The 20,771-nt window shown below is 41.1% G+C and overlaps 1 long non-coding RNA gene across 4 annotated transcripts in view; it reads right to left on the bottom strand.

The window, feature by feature from the left end:
* LOC109286220 (uncharacterized) overlaps positions 1–20,771 on the bottom strand; it is a 672,376-nt gene that overhangs the window by 499,032 nt on the left and 152,573 nt on the right. The window contains exon 3 of one of the 4 annotated variants that reach the window (XR_009456013.1): positions 13,438–13,564. The exons of the other annotated variants lie outside the window; for them this stretch is intronic. This is a non-coding gene — a long non-coding RNA (uncharacterized LOC109286220). The remainder of the gene's footprint in view (positions 1–13,437; positions 13,565–20,771) is intronic. 4 annotated transcript variants of the gene reach the window in all.

Raw genomic sequence — 20,771 nt, 5'->3', positions numbered from 1 at the left:
ATACGCCTTGACTGAGCCTGGAGAATAAAACTTGCTGCAGAAGTCTGAAGTCAGACATCGGGATGACTTGGCCGGTTCCGTGAAGCAGATGTTGAATGATCATTGCTTTGATCCTCGTGGTGTTTGCTTGTGAGAGGACATTAATGTTGATGCATTTGTCTTCCCACTAGATTCAAAGGATCTTCTGAAGGCAGCGTTAATGGTATTAATCCAGCAACTTGAGGTGTCTCCTGTATGTTATCCACATCTCAGCTCCATATAGTAAGGTAAGCATTATGACTGCTTGATAAACCATGACAATGAATTTGGATGAGAATCCTACTCCCTTGGGAGATTAATTGGCCATGTTTACAAATGGTAAAAATATTTCCATCAACTTAAATTAATTTTGCATGGGCCATAAGATGGTTGATGATCAACAAAGCATAGCCAACAACAAGAAAAACAACAAATTAAAGGAAAAGATACCGTGCAATCTACAATTCACAGTGTAGCTGGAAACGAGTCCATCACAGAAAATAGGGTAGATACGATTAATAGCCAATGTTAACAGTTCTGTAAATGGCGGCTATTAGATTTGCCATGACAAGTTAAATCCACCTTACCACTCCCTTTCCACTAAAAATAAAGCTTCTCCTCTGTACTAATAAACTGCCATACACACAAGTAATTTTCAGATAAATGGTATTTAGACATAACAACAACATCCTGTATGTACAATAGTAGAAATGATTTAGGGGTAGAGAGATAACAGGACTGGAAAAATTAATCGCATAAAAAAAAAAAAAACAGTTTATAGTTTTCATGTTATCTTTTATTAGAGAAATAAACAAGAGCCCTTTGACATTCTGAATCGTTCACCAAATTGAAATTCACTGTGCATTAGTTTATTCACTACATTATATATAAATAGTATGACCCTGATTACCAATACAGACAATGGCTTTGGAAAAGTCACTAAAAACTGTAGCCATCTTCCTTAATCTCTCAGCTGCATATGATAGAGTCTGGAGACAAGGACTCATTTTAAAGTTTTTGGACATCATATGTTGTCTTCAAATTGCTAATTTGTTAGACAACATGCTTAGGAATAGGTAGTTAGATATTAGGAAAAAACTTGCTTGCTAGGAGGACAGTAAAACCCTAAAACGGGTTACCCAGAGAGGTGGTGGACTCTCCATCCTTGGAGGTTTTTAAGACCCAGCTAGACAAACCCTTAACTGGGATGATCTGGCTTGGGATTGCCCTGCTTTGAGCAGGGGACTGGACTGGATGACCTCCAGTCCTGAGGTCCCTTCCAACCCTCATTTTCTCTGGTTCCAGATTTTTTCTGCTAACATTAAGAGTAGACCACAGAAATTGAACAACAGACTCCCATAGGCATCAGTCCTTGTGCTTTTCTATTTAATCTTTACATTCATAACCTCCCAAGTACCTCCTCAAGAAAATGTATATTTGCTGATGACATAGCCTGGTTATGCACTCCAAAGCAGAAATAATGCTCGTATCTGATCCAAATCCTTTAGATACCTACTTTTAACAATGATGTCTGCACCCAAACCCTGGGAAAAATGGAAGTGTCTACATTTCAGTTGAATAATAAACAAGCTAATTATCAACCCATTATTGTTTTCAGAAACCAACTCCTACGTTATAATGGTCCTCCTAAATATTTAGGAATCATCCTAGATAGAACATTGTCCTATAAAAACCCCCCATATAACCATGACAGGAGCCAAGTTAAAAACCCATAATAATTTGCTCCAGAAACTCACTAGGACTTCTTGGGGAGCTGAGTGCTGGTCTACTTTTCAGGGCTAGGGACAGACATTACACATAAACCAGTTTACGTGATCAGAAACTGGTTTAAACCTGTAACAGAACAGATGTACAGTGCACCTACACACACACACATTCTTTGTGGCTTCTCTAAAAGTTGTGATGGAAGAGATAGGGTTTCAAATTCCTCAAGAGACTGTGATTCCAGTACATTTCCTCATTGCAACCTGGGATAAGAATTCCAAACTTCCAATTTAGCCACCAACCACCAATTTGAATAACACAATATCAAATATTTCATCTGGACAGTTTTTAAGCAAGTTGTTCTTATTTCTACTGTTGTTTTGTCATCTTTTAGTATAAAAAAAATAAATCAATACTTCAAATGAGAGACTGTTGCAGAAGAAATAAAACCTCCTTCAAAAACAGTAATTTTTTTTTTTTTTTGGCTTCCACTCAACCCAGGAGAGCACACAATTCACCAGCAGGCTCTCTATATGCCTGAAGAAGGGTGCTTGTGTCCGAAAGCTTGCAAAGAGCAATTATTCCAGTTATTTAGTTAGTCTAATAAAAGATATTGCATCTACCCAAAGGACCTTGTCTGCCTTTTTTTCTTCAGAACATTTAAGTCAAGAAAATGAAAGCATTCCTATGAACAGTTTCAATGAACGGCATTTACCTACATAAAAAAAATATTTGGAAAATTCCTGGCCAGCTGTGCAGCCGAGTTTGAGACTAACTAGATGTTTTATGAGGAAGCTTGTTTTTAGACGATTTTCCAGCCTAATATTTGGTCATAATGATTCCACTGCAGTATGAGTGTGCATCCAAGCACTAGAGTACTCATCCAAACTGAGTGCCAAATGCTGAAAGGAACTGCACTCTCCCTGGAGTTTAGAGTTTCTTATGAGCCAATAACATTCAACACATCTGAGAATCAAGTTGTACTTCCACGTTTCTTCAAATTCACCCAGAACTATTTTAAACATCTAAGAAAAAGTTAACTGATAATCCCCATTACAGGCACCTATGGTGAGTGTTGAGGAAAAACTGATATTTTAATAGAAGCCTACCTCATGACAACTAACGTCAACCTGTAAAACACCAAAGGGCTGCATTACCTGGTAGGCTATATTTTCAATTGAGTTTTTTATTGATTTTTCACTGCAGCATCTTTTATTTATCATTTATTAATCATTGTTTTAGTGACCTCCACAGAGCCTGCAATTCAAGCCACAAACCATCTCTCTCTTTTACTTGAAGAGGCAAGATTAAAAAAAAAAAAAAAAAATGGAGGAAATTAATAGTACTACCTATGCAGAAGCAACTGGACTATGTAAATACATACCCCAGTTCTTCATACTACATTAGCACCAGGGGGCCCCAGTTGATACATGGACTGCATCAGACCCTATGTGCTGGTCAAACATAAATGAAGAGACATCACCACTCTGAATCTCTCTGTCTAAATATACAGAAAATACAAAGGGCTGCTGAAGAAATCAGAAACGTGAATCAAACAGCAGGATAATGATAGCGGCAAGATCAGAATCTAAGCTTCCTGCTTACCAGTCCTAATATCTGGACCCCACACTGCTTTCCTGGGGTCCAAGCATCTCCTGGCAGATACCAAATACCCCTTCAGGAAAACCTGTGGGAGCGTAACACCCCACAGCCCAAGCACCCAGAGTGTTTCAAATGTTATTAATCTTTTCTGAATTACTGTCCCATGCACATATCAACTCCCACAGGCACACAGCTTTGAGATCGAAAAAGGTTAGAGAACCATACGAGGAAGCCTGTAGCTTCGCTGGGCTCTGCACTCTACAACAGTTTTCTCTAACAGGCAATGTGAAATCCCTTTTTACTTTTACAATTCTTATTCTCCCCACCTCAGTTCATCATTGGAAAGGCCACAGTTAAAAGACTGATTCATTCTCATCAAGTCCTAGCCTTGGCAAAAACAGGAAATACCAGCAGACCAATAGTTCATCATCTAGACACTTGCTGTCCCTGCCTGCCTTCCAAAAAGCAGAAAATAGTTCCTCCTCTTCCCCTCCTCCCCCCACCCCCCCAGTTTCCAGACACCCATTCTGCAGCCCTGTCCAGTTTATGGTTTACTTTCATATTCTGCTGACTTGGGCAGTTTGTACCCTAGAATATTTCAAATGCCAGTTGTGAAAAGTCACTTCAATTACTCATGGGCCAGCTTTGTTCTCAGTTTCCATCCCAACCTTTGTTTTAAAATCTGTATTACATGTACCTGAAACCAGCTCACTTCTGTTAACCTATTCCATTCCCCAACAGGCTTCAAATGTCACCTATTCTTCTGAAGATGTGTTGCCGCCTCCTCCTCCAGGGCCAGAGGGTTACCAGACGGGTATCTGTACCATCCCTCTTCTAGGATGGTTACAGGGAGGGGTGGAGAGGTTTAAGTTGTGCACTTAAGTCACGCTTTGAGGCTGCACCAACCAGCTGTGGAAGATAAACAGGCCTCATTCCATCTCCCTCTAGTCAGCTAGAGGCTTTTAGCTCTAGCTACACAGATTAAGGCTAAAATTAGCCCTGCCTTCTAATTTTTTATCATAAAAGTGGCTAGTAAAGCACGTAATATTGCATACTTTGCCTCGAGATGTGCAGGATACACGGCACAGAAAGTTCCAACAGTGCCCAGTAATTATCCTTCTCCTGAAACGTGTCAAACAGTTTGCAAAATGGATCTTAAGCAAAAGCTGCTTTGTTTCATAAAATGATTAGTGTAGCAGATTGTCCCCTGTCAAGGAACACAAGAAATTCTGTCTCAATATTCCCTCCGTTACCATCAGAGGAATTCCCCCTTGGAAGTCGGTCATAATTGGACACTAGTAGAAGAATGACTGCGCTGTCCTGCTTTTGTCTCTCACTGTTACGCACAGTGAACTAACATAGACAAAAGTGCATTGAGGGAAAGAGCCAGGGAATTCACAGTGAAACACAAAGATGCCCAAGCTATACACAATGTTTTCAGAACAAAAGCTGGTGTCAGAGCAAGAAAACATCAACATATGGACTTCTTCAAATAGAAGGCAGGGGAGATTTGCACCTTATAGACTAACAAAAACACTCAAAATAAAACCCCACTAAGGGTTGCTCTTCCACCAGACTTGATTACCAGCAAAAAGCCAGGTAAAGGTTTTGAGAATTGCAGAAACCTAACATTACTGTCTGTTATACAGAGTATGGTTGTCTGTAGTTTTGTTCAACCAGACCATTTACCTGATATATATTTGATGTCATTTTAAATAAACACACTGCAACAGAAATACCATGCAGATTCATTCTGTTCTGAACTGTAATAGTTTACTCTATCTTCACTCAAAGGAAGACTGCCGAGACCTTCCAGTGCAAAAGCCTGCTGCCCCCAAGCCCATATTTACTCATTTTGCCAGCCAAGTAAAATATCTGCATTGAATATTTTAGAACCAGCATTTCTCTACTAACCATTTTTTAAACATATAGGAGCCATTTTAATATATACTGAGCCTTTACCTATGCGAATGCAAAACCTCATGCTCATAAATGACATGCATTAACTTTACAGGTGCAGACTTCCGTACAGCATTAAGTCAAACATGCATAAACAGAGGTACAATTTGCGTTTGTACTCTTTTGCAACCATGGAGTGGAGAGAAAGAATTACCATATTTACTCAAATATAAGATGAAATTTCCCCCCCATTCAGCATGGTGAAAAAAGCCCTATACAAGGCGGAGAGGGGGAGGATAGTCAGGTGACTGCTGTAGCTCTGACTCTGGTCCTGAGTCAAGTGTCCCCTCTCACTTCCCCTCTACAGATTCTGTCCTTGCTGCCTACCTGTCCCCTTCCCCTTCCCATGAGGCAAAGCTTGGCTCTGGCTCAGGCTGGGTTCCCTCCGAAGCATGAAGCACATGGGAACTCCTTCCCCTGCCTGGCCAGTCAGCAGCACCAACACTTCTGCATGACATCTACCTGCTGTGCTCCAGAAGGGAAGAGCCCCAGCAGTGTCTAACAGTAAAGGGGTGGGGAGAAAAAAAGGCAAAGACTGGGGGGAACATGGAAGGAAAAGGCAAAGACTGGGGACAGTGGAGGGAGAGGCAGAGGCTGTATGGAGCTAGGGATGCAGGGTGGGGGAGGAAGGCTGCAGGGAGAGGGAGTGGAGGGGACAGAGGGCAAGAGGGTCACCTGACACCCCCTCCCCCCAACAAGCCACTGATTTCCCTGCTATTAGTGGGGGGTGGTGAATTCAAAACAGCCCTCCAGTACTTAGATTCTATACCTGGAAAATTATAACAAATTTTAAAAATTTTATGTATAAAATTTAACTATTGGGGGCTCAATATATAAGATGAGTAAATACAGTAATGCTGGGGCATATGCAGCATAGGAATGCATGCAAGTATGCAAGGAGATACCATGTAAAGGCCAGATATAAATGAGGACTCAGGTTTTCAAAGAGGGCTTTAGCCATAAAACTCCAATTCAATGCTTCTTGGGTGGCTAAATCTGCAAATTTGCAATGGAAATCTTCACCGCTTTCCAAGATGCACTTTGTATTTGAGAGTATGGACCAGATTTTCAAAACTACACAGGAATTTGCATGCCCAAACAGCCTGAAGAGTGAGACTGCATGCACAGTGATTGTAAAATGCAAAATAGGCAGTTAAAAATTAATCTAGAGATGAATGTGTAAAACTTCTAGGAACAGAACATGCAGATTAGACTTGAAAGTCTGCAAGAATTTTGAACACACACAAATGAACAATTTCTATAAAGCTAAGGATCTGCTGGATGGTCTCAGCAAGTCACAAAATCATGTTAAAATCCCAGTGTTTGAGAGCTTGCTGCAACTGTAATGTTCAGAGCAGGTACAATCAAAAGCTTCTATCAAACTCATAGCCCTTCTGAGTGAACATCCCATCTCTTAGAAAAGCTGGATCAATTCATGGCGTTGTGTTAAAATTGGATAAAACTCACTTTGGAGGCTTTTGTGCCACTGGAACTCAAAAGCTGCAGAAAAATTCCTGGGGCATAAAAGTGATAGGGTGAAGGTGAGAAAAAGGCCTTCTACAGAATAGGGTTTCAGTCTTAGGACAGGGCTGAACATCCTGGTCCTGACCCAACAAAGCACTCCAGAACGTGTATACCTTTAGGCACACCAATAACCCCACTGAAGTCAATATTAAAGTGATTTGCCTGGTCCAGGCTAATGTGCCTACATATTCCAATAGCGAGGCCTAAAAGCACAAGGAGACCTTCACAAATTGCTGTTATTATTTTTCTAAATGGTTGACCTTAACCTGCTCGGATCTGAAGAGCAAGCACATTTGTAGAAACACGTCCTAGATTAATCACAGCAACAGATGCTGAAGTGCTGCCATATCAGAAAACAAGAGTCCTCTTGTAAATCTGGATGTTGCGCAGTGTTTTTCCAATCAGTCATTGCTTGTGGCCTCCCAGTGCAGGGCTCCAGATCCTCCAAGCATTAACCTGAGCCTTCCATTTAAATTTATTTCACCGAAGGGCCGGCTCTTTCTGTTGCAAGGCATGTGTACAGAATTTGTGTATAAACCTAAATTCCGTCACAGACATCGACAATGATAGAAGCAGTATCTAATAGCTGCCCTAGTGCAATATGGTTGTCACTAACAGCAGAGTAGCCCATTATTAGATTGTCAAGAATCTTTGATTAAGAGGCCATAAAATGTAGTATTTTAACAGGGACTTGCTATACCAAGCTTCCTTTAGCCTAAAGCACATAAGATTAAATTGTTGAAAAAAGTCAAGAACTCCTGAATCTTAATTACGTCTTCTCATTTGTGTACTTATTCACATGCACTTTTAGATTCTTTGCATAACCATTGAAAAAAAGACCAAAAAAAAAAAAAAAAGAAACAACAGGCAGGAAATGCACTTAATTCACAGATGTTTCCATGCTGGTTTCTTAGTCACAAAACTCATTTTCTATATTGCTGGAAATTAAGCTACAAGAATTAAATATATCCAAAAGAAAAGCGGTGATAGCAAGGTTTGCACCTCTACTAGCTGGTGACAAAAAGATGCCCTCCCTCTCTGCATTAGCAGTTAGGTCCCGCAAGACTAGTATTGTAGCTCTCATCCACAGGCACTGAGTGACCAACACTTCAGCCTCAGTTTCCCCATGATCACAGGTGGGATAACAACGCTTGCCTCCCACAGACATTGTGAGAGGCAAACAAGTGCTTCAAGCAAGTGTTTGGTGAAGGACTCTTTAAAAAAAAAATCTCCAGCCCTCACTTCTTCAAAGTTAAGCAAATACATTTTGGGGGTGAGGCCCTTAGCTGGATACAAGTCCACTTTGAATTGTAACATCCCAGATTCATCAGCGTAATATTTACTGTGCTTACTGTTTTGAATCTTCATTGCTTTTACTGGACTGAAAGGAACCATTACTCCAAAAGTCTAGCTGGCTGCATGCATCCACCTACGTAGGATAGCATACAAGACTACCATGAAGCAGCTCTCAGGGGCTCCCATGTTAATCCCTGGATTCACGGTAACATACTGAGCTCTTCATCTTTAAATCTTTGTACCAGTTTGGCCCAATAAACAGAGTCCTTTTAGCAGGCCTCCTTGACAGCAGCAAACAAGCTAAGGAAGTCCAGGGCTAAACACTGGGGAATTGGAGGGAAGGGTTTCTCAACAGAAGGACTTCAGCTGTGGAAGTGCTACTGAGAGTATGAGGATGCTCCTTTGTAAAGTGTTGCAAACCCAAACTCCTTCTGGATGAAAATATCCTGGATTTATATTTTATATATTATTTATCCAATGCTCCAGGGATGCTGAGACAGACACTTTATTATGAATACAGCTGGGCAGGAAATTGGGGGTGGGAGTTTTGCGAAGTGTTAAACTTCTCAACAATTAAGTTAAAATGCCAAAATACTTCAGCAGCTGAAGCAAAGAAATGACAAGTTGGAAAGGCTGTTTTGATCCCTCAGAGAAGCTGTAGCTTGTTGCATAGTGCTCCCATTTTATTCTACAGCCTGGGCTCTCCCCACTCAGACAGCTGGCCACGATACCGACTGCCCCTAGTCTTTCCCTCTCTTTAGGAGAACAAAGGTGGGACCTCCTGAGAGGTGTAGTCCGTCCAACGGGACCAGTCCAATAAAGCAGAATGGGAACATGAGTATCAAACTACTACTCCGATAAAACACTTTGACAGCACACCCAAATCAAAATATTTTGATTTTTGACCAAAATACGTCAGTTTTGCAGCATCTGGATTAAAAGGAAAATAATCCCCCCTAGAAGGAGACATACTTTAATCAAAAATCCATTTTCCTGTTGAAAAAACAGCTTTGATTAAAAAAAAATCATCAGCCCTACTTATAAGCAAGGTACTCATGGTATCTTTGTATTTTAAAAGTGGCAACCCATCACTACATCAGACTTAGCCAATTTAAAGGAGTGTTCCCTCACCTTACTGGTTTTTGGGCCTGGACTACACTGGTTACAAGATCGGCATGGCCTCTAGGCAACATCATCTCATGCAGGTGAGCCAAGAAAGGGTCTCTTTCTGTATGAGTCAGTAGGAACCTGGCCAAACTCATCTCAGCTGGAAGCAATTCTTTGCATATCTTTAAGAAATGACAGACTGCCTTCGCTTTAATGTTTGGTAATGATTTCCCTTAGAGCAAACTACTGCAGAAAAAAAAAAAACCCACTAGTTTTCAGCGAAGTTGATGCTAAGGAAAACACTGAACAGCACAACCACAATGCACCCTGCTGGAAATAAAAAATACTGGCAAACTGTAAAATCTACTTAAGAGACCAAAGGATCATAAAAGTAGCTGAACTGCTGTAATTTGAATGACATCACAAACATCTAATGAAATTTGCTGTTGCAGGAGAAATGTTTGTTCACTTCGTTCCTGCAAGTTGGACTAAGCAATTGGTAAAGCAAATATGCACACCTCTCATGAATCACCAGCCCTGAAATACAGAATCTAATCGCTTAGATGCATGCTGAATATAACAAACTGGAGAATTTTAAATTTAGGTGGCAATAATTTGGGGGGGGGGGGGGTGAGAGGCCCATCAATCAGAGGCTCAGCTGCACAATGTACCTTCTACACTGCACATTTGGCATTCAGTCCTGATATTTTCACCTTTTGATGCATCTGTGTTTCTGCTCCTCATCGTGCCAGGACTCAGGACGCATGCACCCATGTGGAACTCTTTTAATTATGCTATAATTAAAACAAACAAAACTAAGTACATTTTCTGAATCTCATAAAAGCTTGCATCTAAGGCAAAAGTTGACCGTGATACTTTTGTTTCACTTATGGCCAAACATACAACTGACAACAGCCATCCTGAATGCAGTACTGTCAAGTGAGCAGCAGTCTCAAAACTAGCACCGTAAATAGCGGGAGCAGACTAAAGTCAAGTTGAGAGGTTGGTAGCGAGGGCAGAAAGCCGTAGAAGAGAAAAATAGAGATCAGAATGGGTATTTGGACTCGGATCTCAAAGAAAGGGCCTACCAAAGGACTCACTGATAGCACATAAAGAGCTAAGACCTTGATTAGAGACGTGAGGGAGCAACTGAGGCTGGAAAGGGAGAAAGTGAAGGCTCTGGTCAATAAAGCCAGAGATTTTATGAAGAAGGCCAGAGAAATGCAGGAACACTTGTATTTCCACATTTAAAACTTCACCTCTATTCTAACAGCTCTGGAATTCAAACTCCACTAATAACAATGCCCATGTTAAGGTTGCCGTAAAGGGGCATATATCATCAATTAGAAACCTAGAGAAACAAGACTAAGCCAGTAGAAGAAAACAAGTAGGCTACCAGTCAGGAAGAAATGTTGGGGTCAGATAGGCTTTGGAATAGCATCCCAAAGGAAGAGGGACATTTAATGTTAGAGCTCTAGTACATGTATTGTGGAAGCAACCTGTACTGGCTCAGAGGTGAATTCATTCAACTCTTTTTTGCTATGTTGCCGTGCAAGACCACAAACCCTCTCAGAACATGCTTCCTTGAATGGGAAGAAGGGATGTCCATTGTAGCCCTAGACTCTAGGAAGTTTCTGGTTAACATTTCAACACCATGAAGCATGAATTAGTTAGAAATATTTTAATTACGATATGCCTGGGACCAACTCTAAGCCCTGCAGGGAAAAATGAGATAAAATGTTATTGTACAAAAGCCACTTTATGACAGTCTGGTGCCATAAAGAAGCTCTAAGTGGGTGGAAGTGGCCACCAGAGTATAACCCCCCTCAAAAGGGTTTTATTTTTATATGGAAGGAATATAGGACATTTCCTGAGGAATCCAAGGTTGTCATCCCTATCATAGCAGCTCAATCCATAGAGTAAACATTTTTCAGAGTAATGTGAATAAATATGGATCATAAATAAATGCATAACTAATTTTGCCAGATTTCACCTCAAAATGACATTTTAAGGTTGTTGAATTGTAGAATAAAAATCTGATTTTTTTTTTTTGTGAGAAAGTCTCAGAAAGAGTTTCTTCACATTTGTACTGTGATAAGCATACTAAGAAGAACAAGTCACTTAAGATTAGAGACAGTCCACTGCCACTGGATGAATAATGCTACATAATTAATATTTTTGTTCTAAATCATGCGCTGTATACTAATATTTGTACCTAGAACTCATCCAGTGAGAGAGATTCAAGATGGCACTGAAATGAAAAATATATGTTTTCATATCTTATTTTCCATTTAGTTGCAGATCAATTTACATGTGTGCGTAGTAAATGCCAGTGAAATTAAACACCCAGTTAATAACCATTGAACAGATACTTTCCGTTAATATTCCTGCTAGCAGCAGCTGGTGAGCATAACTGAAAACCTGTTGGGAAAAGGTTGGACTGTGCTTCAGCTCTAGTATCTCATAACATCTGTAAATGCTAACACAAAAGCAATCCACCATGATCCTAGGCACCTGTTTCCCCTACACATTGTGCCCAATTCTGCTTGAACTCAAGTCAATGGAAGTTATGCAGCTGACTTCAGTGGAAGCAGAAGCAAGCCCTTTGGTGAGCAGCATTGTGTATGGTTCACAGCCAGGTTTCAGCTTCATACAGCTGTAGAAGGAATGGGCCTACGGGGATTATTTCACAACTCTGGCACTGCATCAGAAAAGACATATGAATTATATATTTTTCAACCTTGAACATGATACATGAAGAAGTGTGGCAGCCTAAAGCATATCATCTAAAGGTTCCTGGCAAATGAATGCAGCTCTGACTTTGTGATAATGAAATCTAGTAATGAGATGATTAAAAGCAAATAAATTAATACAGCTATCTATTCTACAGAGATACCTTTGGGTCCCCACCACCTGTTTTCTCCTTAGCTATTTGGGAGTATCAGTGGGAAAAGGCCTGGGGAAAAAAACCCTTGGAAAATCCAGAGACAAAACTAGTATTCCCTTGGGGAATATGGGATAGGATTTAACTCCATATTATTCAGAAGAGAACCTGGCTAAGAACAATTAAAGGAGAAAGGGAAAACAGAGAAGAAGAGGCATGATGGTAAAATTTTACACAGAAACTAAGCTGAATATTAGCAAATGATCACAGGTGACTATATAGCATCTAGTAGACTGAAATATTCTCAATGACTAGGTTGAAATTATGCATGCACCAACACTACAGTTATTTAAACCAGCACAAAATCTTAAGAATATTCTCTAAGGAACAGCCCTGCATTAACAATGGGAAAAGCTAATAGCTCTTTGACATTTTCTTTATTTCTATTACTAAAAATTTGTATATAATGAGATACAGAAATTAAAAGCTCGAGGAGACCTATTGATTATACCTAAAGATAAACTAATGAGTCAGAACACTCTCGCTAAGCAAGGGTTAGATTGAAGAGATCCCAAAGAATGTGATTCTCATTTCTCCGTATTTAACTCAAACCCTAAAGTCTTAACAGGATTTCATTAAGTGCCTTTAAGAAGAAAATATCTGTGTATTTCTTTAACAGTGCTTTTGCTGCTATAGGCAGAAGAAAATGGATGCTTGTCGGCAAACATCGTATGTCTGGTGCTTAAAATGCTCAATTTTATATCATTATTTAGGTTCTTATTAAATAAAGAATGTGTGACCCACCTTTAGAATACAAACACTCTACTACTAAAGGTGCTACCTTCTTCAGACATAAATAAAATAAATGTTATCACTCGCCTTGTGTGCTGGTGTTTTTATAAACTCTGATGAAATCATATTCACAGTGCTCAAAACAGCCTGGACAAATGAACAATGATGTGTGCCCTCTTACCAAACCAGGAAAGATCAGATCCCTCATTGAGGGAAACAGGAAGACTAAACACCAAGAAATGAGCTAATACTTCATTGCCCCCTCTCAGTCCCAACGGAGGGTACCACTGTCAGCAGGCAGTCATTCTATGTGGATACACACTTGCTTTCATTCTTTAGCAGAATAACCCTGGAAAATGTGGGGGGGGGTTGTTTGGGTTGGGGGGGGGGGGGGAGGCACCCAGCTCCAAATCAAAATGAAAAAAAATTGTCCCCTGAAAAATGCATTGAAAGAATAAAATGATTCTTGAAGAAAATAAATCAGGAGGATGTGTACTGCAGTATATGCTGTGCATGCTATAAAAAAGCACCTGCTGAACTTGCTTGATGTACGTATATGTTGAGGACCCTTCAGGAGGCATTTTCTCACAGTTGTGTTTCACCTTCAGACCCAAGATGGCCTCTTAGTACACCTCTTATTCCACTCTTCACAATCCCCTGTAATTACAACCACAACACTCCAGTGAATCTATAGAACGTGCTGGGAGAATGCAATATTTATGTCTTATTCCACAAACTGCTTGCAATAGTTAATAGATTAACAACTGCTTTAGAGACAAATGCTGCGGGACATTTTAGTTGAACTATGCTGGGAGCTTTTTTGGAATTGTAGAAAGAAAAATAATGGATGAAAACACATCTATTAAAGGACAATACTGAACGATGGATTGATATTCTATGCATGGATTTAGATTTTTGTACTATTACAGTTCCTGCATTGGTCACTGACTATATCGAGCATTAGAGTAGGATTTTTCAAGACAGCTCAGTGATGCCCAAACTCACAACCGGAGTTGTATCTTTGGTATTGGCAGAGTTAAGCCCACGTGAAGCAGTTGGGTGCTTACCTGCTATCATACTGCTCCATTTTATTACGATATTATTTACCTCGAAGTCTGCCTCAAAAATACAAAGCCCAAATAAATAGGAGCCTTTGACTAGTCACCTCCTCCAATAATTCTCCTATGCAGAGGATTTTACAAACCTTGCTTCTCAGAACACCAGCCTGGACGCTATAACAAATGTAGTCTGTCCTCATCATAACACCATGTCAAGCTAGAGAACAGGTATAAGCTCTTTGTGGCCTGAACTGTCCAACTGCAGTGCTTCAAATGCTTCCCTAGCCCTATGGATCCAGAGGAGCTATGACAAATTGTGAGGATTAAAAGGAACTAATTTCAATTTACATTTAGAAATGTCCCATAACATTCACAACTTCACCATTGGGTAACTACAGAATATATTACAACTTGGAACCAATTTGTTTCTTTTGGGAATACCTACCCCACATCATCGGATTCTCCTCTCTCACAAGCCAGTTTTACACTAACAAAACTTAAGTGGAATTATTTCCAATTTACACTAGCATAAATGAAGAGAGAACCATGGCCGGGGGTTTTTTGGGAAGAGACCTTAAGGAAAAAGTTAGAAACCATCTAGTAGTTTAGGCTGCCAATATGTTAGAAGGATGTTAAAAACCTGACAGTATTTGATTATCTCCCTTGGATATTTTTAGTGTGACATTGAGTAAAATAAAAAGTTAAAATGCTCCATTGCTTTCTTAGGGATTGAGGTAATAGCTTTTACAAAGTCTAAAGGAAATGGTGGCTGGAGAACTCTTGGGGTCTATTCCATTTGAATGGATGGATGGTGTTTAATAGGGATGTGCGAAGCAGGCCCCATTTGATTCAGATTCGGCCTGAATCGGGGACAGTGATTCAATTCGTTGATTCGGATCAGTGTCCCTGAATTGAGTCAACTGAATCCAAATCTGAAGAGTTGATGCTGATTCAGATAATAAGAAATTTGGCCATAGACACAGCTTTAAATGTTTTTTCTATATACCTTGAGTGTGAAAGCTGCAATGCTGGGGTGCATGGAGCGTCCTACAGAAGCATTGGGGGGGCCCCCCCATGTGCTCAGTGGCAAACCTGGAAGTGAACCTGAAGTACTTCCAGTCCACTTCTGGGTCCACCAGAGAGCACGCTGGGGGGCCTCCCTGTGCTCCCCTAGCTCAGCAACTGGCCATACGGGGACCCTGGGTGCCCCGCCCCCAGACCCAGAAGACACCAGCCGCTGAGCCGAGAGGGCATGGGAGGCCCCCCTGGCATGCTCCCCAGTGGACTGAAGTGCTTCTGGTTCACTTCTGGGCCTGCTGCTGAGCACTCTGTGGAGCCCCCTGCGCTTCTGTGGGATACTCCATGTGTCCCACCATCACAGCATTCACGAGCCGCCTGCTACCTTGAGATATGTAGAAAAAACATTTAAAGCTGTCTCTATGTCCGAATCGCTGAATCTTTCCAAATCTCTCCATATTGATTCGGAGGGTTACGATTTGATTCGGAGAGATTAAAGGGTCCTCTGATTTGATTTGGATTCAGAGATTCAGCCACCGAATCGGGCTGAATCTCCACTGAATCGAATCAGGGACTGAAGCTTCGCACGGCCATAGTGTTTAAAGCTTAAAAGAACTTAAGCAATTTCACCTCCCTATTTTCATCCAGAAAAGGAAGATATCATAGACAGACGAAGTTTGAGTCAAAATGAACCTCCTTCTCCTTCAGTATACTTGAGATTGCTGTGCTTCAGGTGTCAAGGGTGGGGATATTTCCTGTTTCTAAGGAGTTATTCCTAGCAATTGCTTCTACATCCAGTGGAAGAAAGGACCGAACAATTTTGCTAACTCATATTCTTCTTTGTCAAGCAGTTCATTTATTATTCAGTCTGCAGAAAGGTGGAAAGCCATGTCTCCTGTCAACATTAGCAGTGTTGTAGCAGCAACCCCTTTTGTTTTCAAAACTGATTGAGATTTTTTCTTCCTGGGAAAGATGTGCTGGTAACAGTTGGTTGCATAGCTTCAACGTGCATCACCTGTGCTGGTGTTTGGTGTTATTGGTCTCAGGCACATAGAACAGAGAAACCAGCCTGCCAAACAGACACAGATCAATGGACAGCTGCCTATCGACTGTCTTGACTACCCTGTGGCTCACCAAAAATCATTTGCAAAATGTCTTCATTACTGGGTCTGTCCGTCTGTCTTTCTTTCCTTTCCTTTCTTTTCTTTCCTTTCTTTCAAGATGTTCTTTCACCAAAGCAATTAAAGTTTCCAGAAACTGACATGTTACTTTAGGTTTTGGTTAGTCAGCAGGAGTACATATTTTGTATAATTCAGGATTTCTCTGTTTCTGACAGATTAAATGATGTGGTCAGTGAATTTGAAAAGAATAAATGCAGAACTCATTTGCATCAGTGCTTTCAATTTGCTCAAAATGTTTTCTCATTTAATTATTTGCCCACGGTAAGCTAGTTATCAATTAATTGCTAGAAAATGGCAGTGTGTTTCTGTTATTGCTTAGATCTCTAATTGGCTACACTGTTGCTTTCTTGTTAAATGCTAATTAAAGTTTCAAAACAACCAAATGTTAGTTAACTTTAAATGGCTTACCACGATGTATTAAGGTATAAAGCACAAGTTTATATTGTACATTTATTTCTTATGCCATTTGTAAATGTATACTTAATATAGTATGTTTTTTTTCTAACGTTTAAAGATATTTCTCACTTAAAAAGGCAAGTCATATAGGTCTTTAATTTAATCTGTCCTTGAAGCATGCTGGTGTAGTTACAAACAACTTCATGCCACAGAGAGTAAGCATATGAACAAGTATTTAAGACAAAGGACTTAATACTGGACGTCATTACTGATGCTAGCAGCTGGGTCATGTCACCCAAAATAAACTTATGAATTTTAATATGTAGCATCTGCTTTTTCTTACTGTTTAACTCCCAATCCAATCTTCTTCCTGCTGTCCTGCTTGTTGTCTTTTCCATCTTTTACATCATTTACAAGCTATTTGAGGCATGGGCATTCCTTCCCTCCCCACTCCTTGTTTGTGAAGCATACCATATACTATTAGGAACTGAAAACCAAACTACAACAACATTTGTAAACATCAGAAGACAAAATTCAAGGTAAAGTCTGATCCAGAACCAGTAACTTTGGCTTATATTTTCACCATCCCTCAGGAAGGAACTCACTGCAATAGTAAATACTGGAATGGGAGCATTCCAACTCTTGCACACGCCTGATTTTACGTAGAAGTATTCTGGCAATAAAGTTCAGTCTTTTAGCAGCCCTCCCTCACAGCCTGCCCAGCTATTCTTGGATCTATAATCTGTGTGTGGAACGAATAAACAGAATGAATTAAAATGTAAAATCTACTCCACCAGTCTGGATCCAGGTGGGGTGCAGTGGTGCGGCTGCACCCTGTTTGAATTGGACCATACCATAGGAGCCTCTGGGGACTTGTTAAAGTTCCTAAGGCAGGTGAAAACACTCTCTCCTGTCCTCTTCCTTTTCATAGAAACCCCCCTTCCCTGCCCCTGCTCTCCTGACAGCAGAGAAGCACCAACGCCATTCCTGCCTGCTGCGCAGGGGCTGGGCTCACCTGGGGATGGGGACAAGGGCAGCAAGGATGGATGAGGACTCCCCTTCCCCATGCTGTGATGGCAGGGTTGGGGAAAATCTCCAGTTGTCCTGTTGCCAATGTCCCCTTCCCAGCTGAGCCCAGCCCCACTTAGCCCAGCTGGCTCTGGAACTTCCCTGCCCCCAACCATGAAGAATGAGCAGAGACAGGCAGGGGAGTTGGGGCAGGAGCGAAAAAGGAGGGGAAGGGGCCACTTCTAAGCAAGAAGGAGGAGTGAAGGTGTATTTTCACTTGCTTTAGGACTTCAGAAACTTCTCAGAGGCTCCCGCAGCATGGTCTACCCATATTGGTAGGGCAGGAGGCTGGGAGCAGGCAGTGTGGGTTGCTGCTCCCACATCCCACTTTGGGAACCACTTCAGAAAACCCTATATCTGCCCCTATACTCTGCATACACATTTAATTGCCCTAACATAAACTAGACTGGTGATGGCAGAGCCATTAAGGTATATGGAATCTGCTTCAGAGGCATAAAGTCGAAGCTTGCTCGAGACTCGCATCAAAAGCTGTTGCTGAAATATAAGCCACAGATTTTCCAAAGGACTCTGCGTGAGAGCTGAAAATTATGTCTGTGTGATAAAGATGCTTGCTGAAGGCTCTATGAAGATTAGACCAAGTGTTTTTCTGACATTTGTTTAGATATTAAGCTATATGTTGTTGCTAAGAACCTAATTAAAGTTTAAGATGTAGTAAGGCCTTCTATAAAGTAAGGCCTAATAAATTTAGCAAAGCCTTGAAGTAGTAAGGCCTTGTGGTGTAGTTAACATTAACCTTATCAAAGGAATGCAAGGCTTGTACTGCTATTGGTCAGTCTAAGGACAGCTGAAGTAAAAAACATCTGAATGGCTGTAAGTTATCAGCACAGTTCAGAAGTTATAAATTGGCTGAAACATCTGGAAATCATTCAGAAGGAAAATATACCTCTGTGAAAGGGATTAATTAGCTGTTGACCTGGATCAGTGGCCCCGTGGACCTCGAGGAGCCCAAGGACTGAATACCAGGTTCCTTCCTGGTACCTCTCGAACAGCACTGATCAGGGAGCGCCCGACTTCACTGAGCTTTGTGGAAAGAGAAACTTGTCATACATCAGGCATCAGAGGGGACTGCCGATAAGTTGCCAACACAAATTATCGTTGTCTGTCATTGTTTGTCTTGTTACTATGTGTAGTTGTGTTTTGGTTAAGTCAATAAACCTTTCTTACCTTTCTACCCACCCCCCCCCCCCCGACCACACTCCCAATCAATCTCAAACCCTCCGCTGGCAGCTGGGACGCTCTGCACCAAAGGTTGGGATCACTGGGAGCTGCTGACCACTTTGGACAATACAGTCACTATATATTTAGGTGCCTAAAATGAGTCATCTCTGCTCCATTTGAAAATCTACCCTGGATGGTTAGAAATTTGTTGTTACTTAGTATTATGGATAGAAATCTGCTAAACAATGAATGCTGCTAGTGTCCAACAGTTATCTTTTTCAGGCTCCTGAATTGAAGAATTATTTCATTCCTTCTATGTCTCTGCTCTTCGTAGTATTATATCCTTTCAGAGGCTGCTTGGTGGGTTTCTAAATTCTGCTCAATAAGCAGCAAGTTACCATATTTACTCAAATATAAGATGAGGTTTTTTCACCCCCAATCAGCCTGTGAAAGAAGGCACCTAGCCTTATATTCACATACAGGAAAACCTCCTCATTAAATACATCATCTATCATTAAACTGCTGCCAGAAGCAGCATGTGCTCAGTAACAGAAACCAACTATTAAGCTAATTGAATGCAGCCTACAGTAAGTATGCCTATAAAACACATGGTTCAGTGGGCAAACATACCGATGGGAACCTACCATAAGACTAGGTTTGTGCAGTCCATCAGAATAAGGTAGAATACTTTTGCTCAGTTCCCCCCAGCATCAACGCTTTTTCAAACTCATGGTAAAGAATTATATTAAATATATTTCAGCTTCCTCTTCACTCCCACAGCTAAACAGCACCTTCCCCACCCCCCACCCCCTTTTCTATTTCCAATTATTCCTGTTTCTTCACTGGCCTTAGTTATCTGGCAAACATCACCAAAAATCTATGTAGATAAGAGGCTCTGTCACCCCCTCTCTCAGCACATCAAATGCAACTGGTGTGGCCCTGCCCTCCATGGGATGGAGCCAGACCAAGTGGTCCAATGCCTCATCTTCATATAAATTTCTGGAGGGTACCAGGACTTGTGACAAGAACACCTGGTTCCAGTCATGTGTAGCGGGGGTGGGGGGGGCATTAACACGTGGTTCCTTTGTACTGGTCCGTTCGGTCATCATGGCTTGCAAACACTTTTTAAACTGCTAGGACCCAGCCCAATGATCTAGGCAAGAACAATGTTTGAGCCTTTAGGCTTTGGGCTAATATTTTGCATAGCTTGTACTATGTATAAGTAGGTACAAAAGTGCTGTTCAAAAGTGTGCTTGTGGAGTACCCATGCTGAGACTTGTACCAATTTGCAAAAAAAAGGTAAAATGCATCAATTCTGTATGAACTAAGTCTGTAGGTAGGCATGGTGATTTGCATATATGCAAATTACTACACATGTTTATTTCAAAGCCAGTGTTTTTTGGTCCCTTGCATTTCAAATTAGTTTCTGCTTGCCCTCTGCAGCTTCTGCCCCTTCCTCTCTTTACTGTAATGTGCATCGGACATGTGCTCGGGGAGGACACAGAGCCCAAGCAGGGTCTAATGGTAAAGGAGGGAAGAGGGGCTGCAGGGGGAAAAAGTTGGGGGGAGCGGCAGAGGTCAAGGGGACACCTGACCCGCCCCCACCTCCACCCCCCCAGCCTCTATTTTTGCTGTTGTAGCAGTGGAAAGGGGATGAATTCAAGACAAACCTCTAATAATTAAATTCTATACTTGGAAAATTATAACAAGTTTATAAATTTCCCATATATAGAATCTAATTCCTGTGGGGTTATCTTAAGTTCAGGGTCATCTGGATTGGAGTAAATATAAGAGCAACTCTGTCCTTCTGTGGCATCCAAGAAGTTTACAGTAAGAGGGCATGCAAACCCTATGGTAACCAACCTATAGCCTCTTCAAGTAATCTCAATTAAATCCTTTTAAGTTTACACCAATATAACATGTGTTAGATGAGCTAGAATTTCATATAGGTTAAAGATGCAATGC

The sequence above is a fragment of the Alligator mississippiensis genome, chromosome 12 (genome assembly GCF_030867095.1).
Source record: "Alligator mississippiensis isolate rAllMis1 chromosome 12, rAllMis1, whole genome shotgun sequence".
Lineage (NCBI taxonomy): Eukaryota > Metazoa > Chordata > Crocodylia > Alligatoridae > Alligator > Alligator mississippiensis.
The sequence above is the reverse complement of the archived record's forward strand: the minus strand, read 5'-3'. Positions and strand labels throughout refer to the sequence as shown.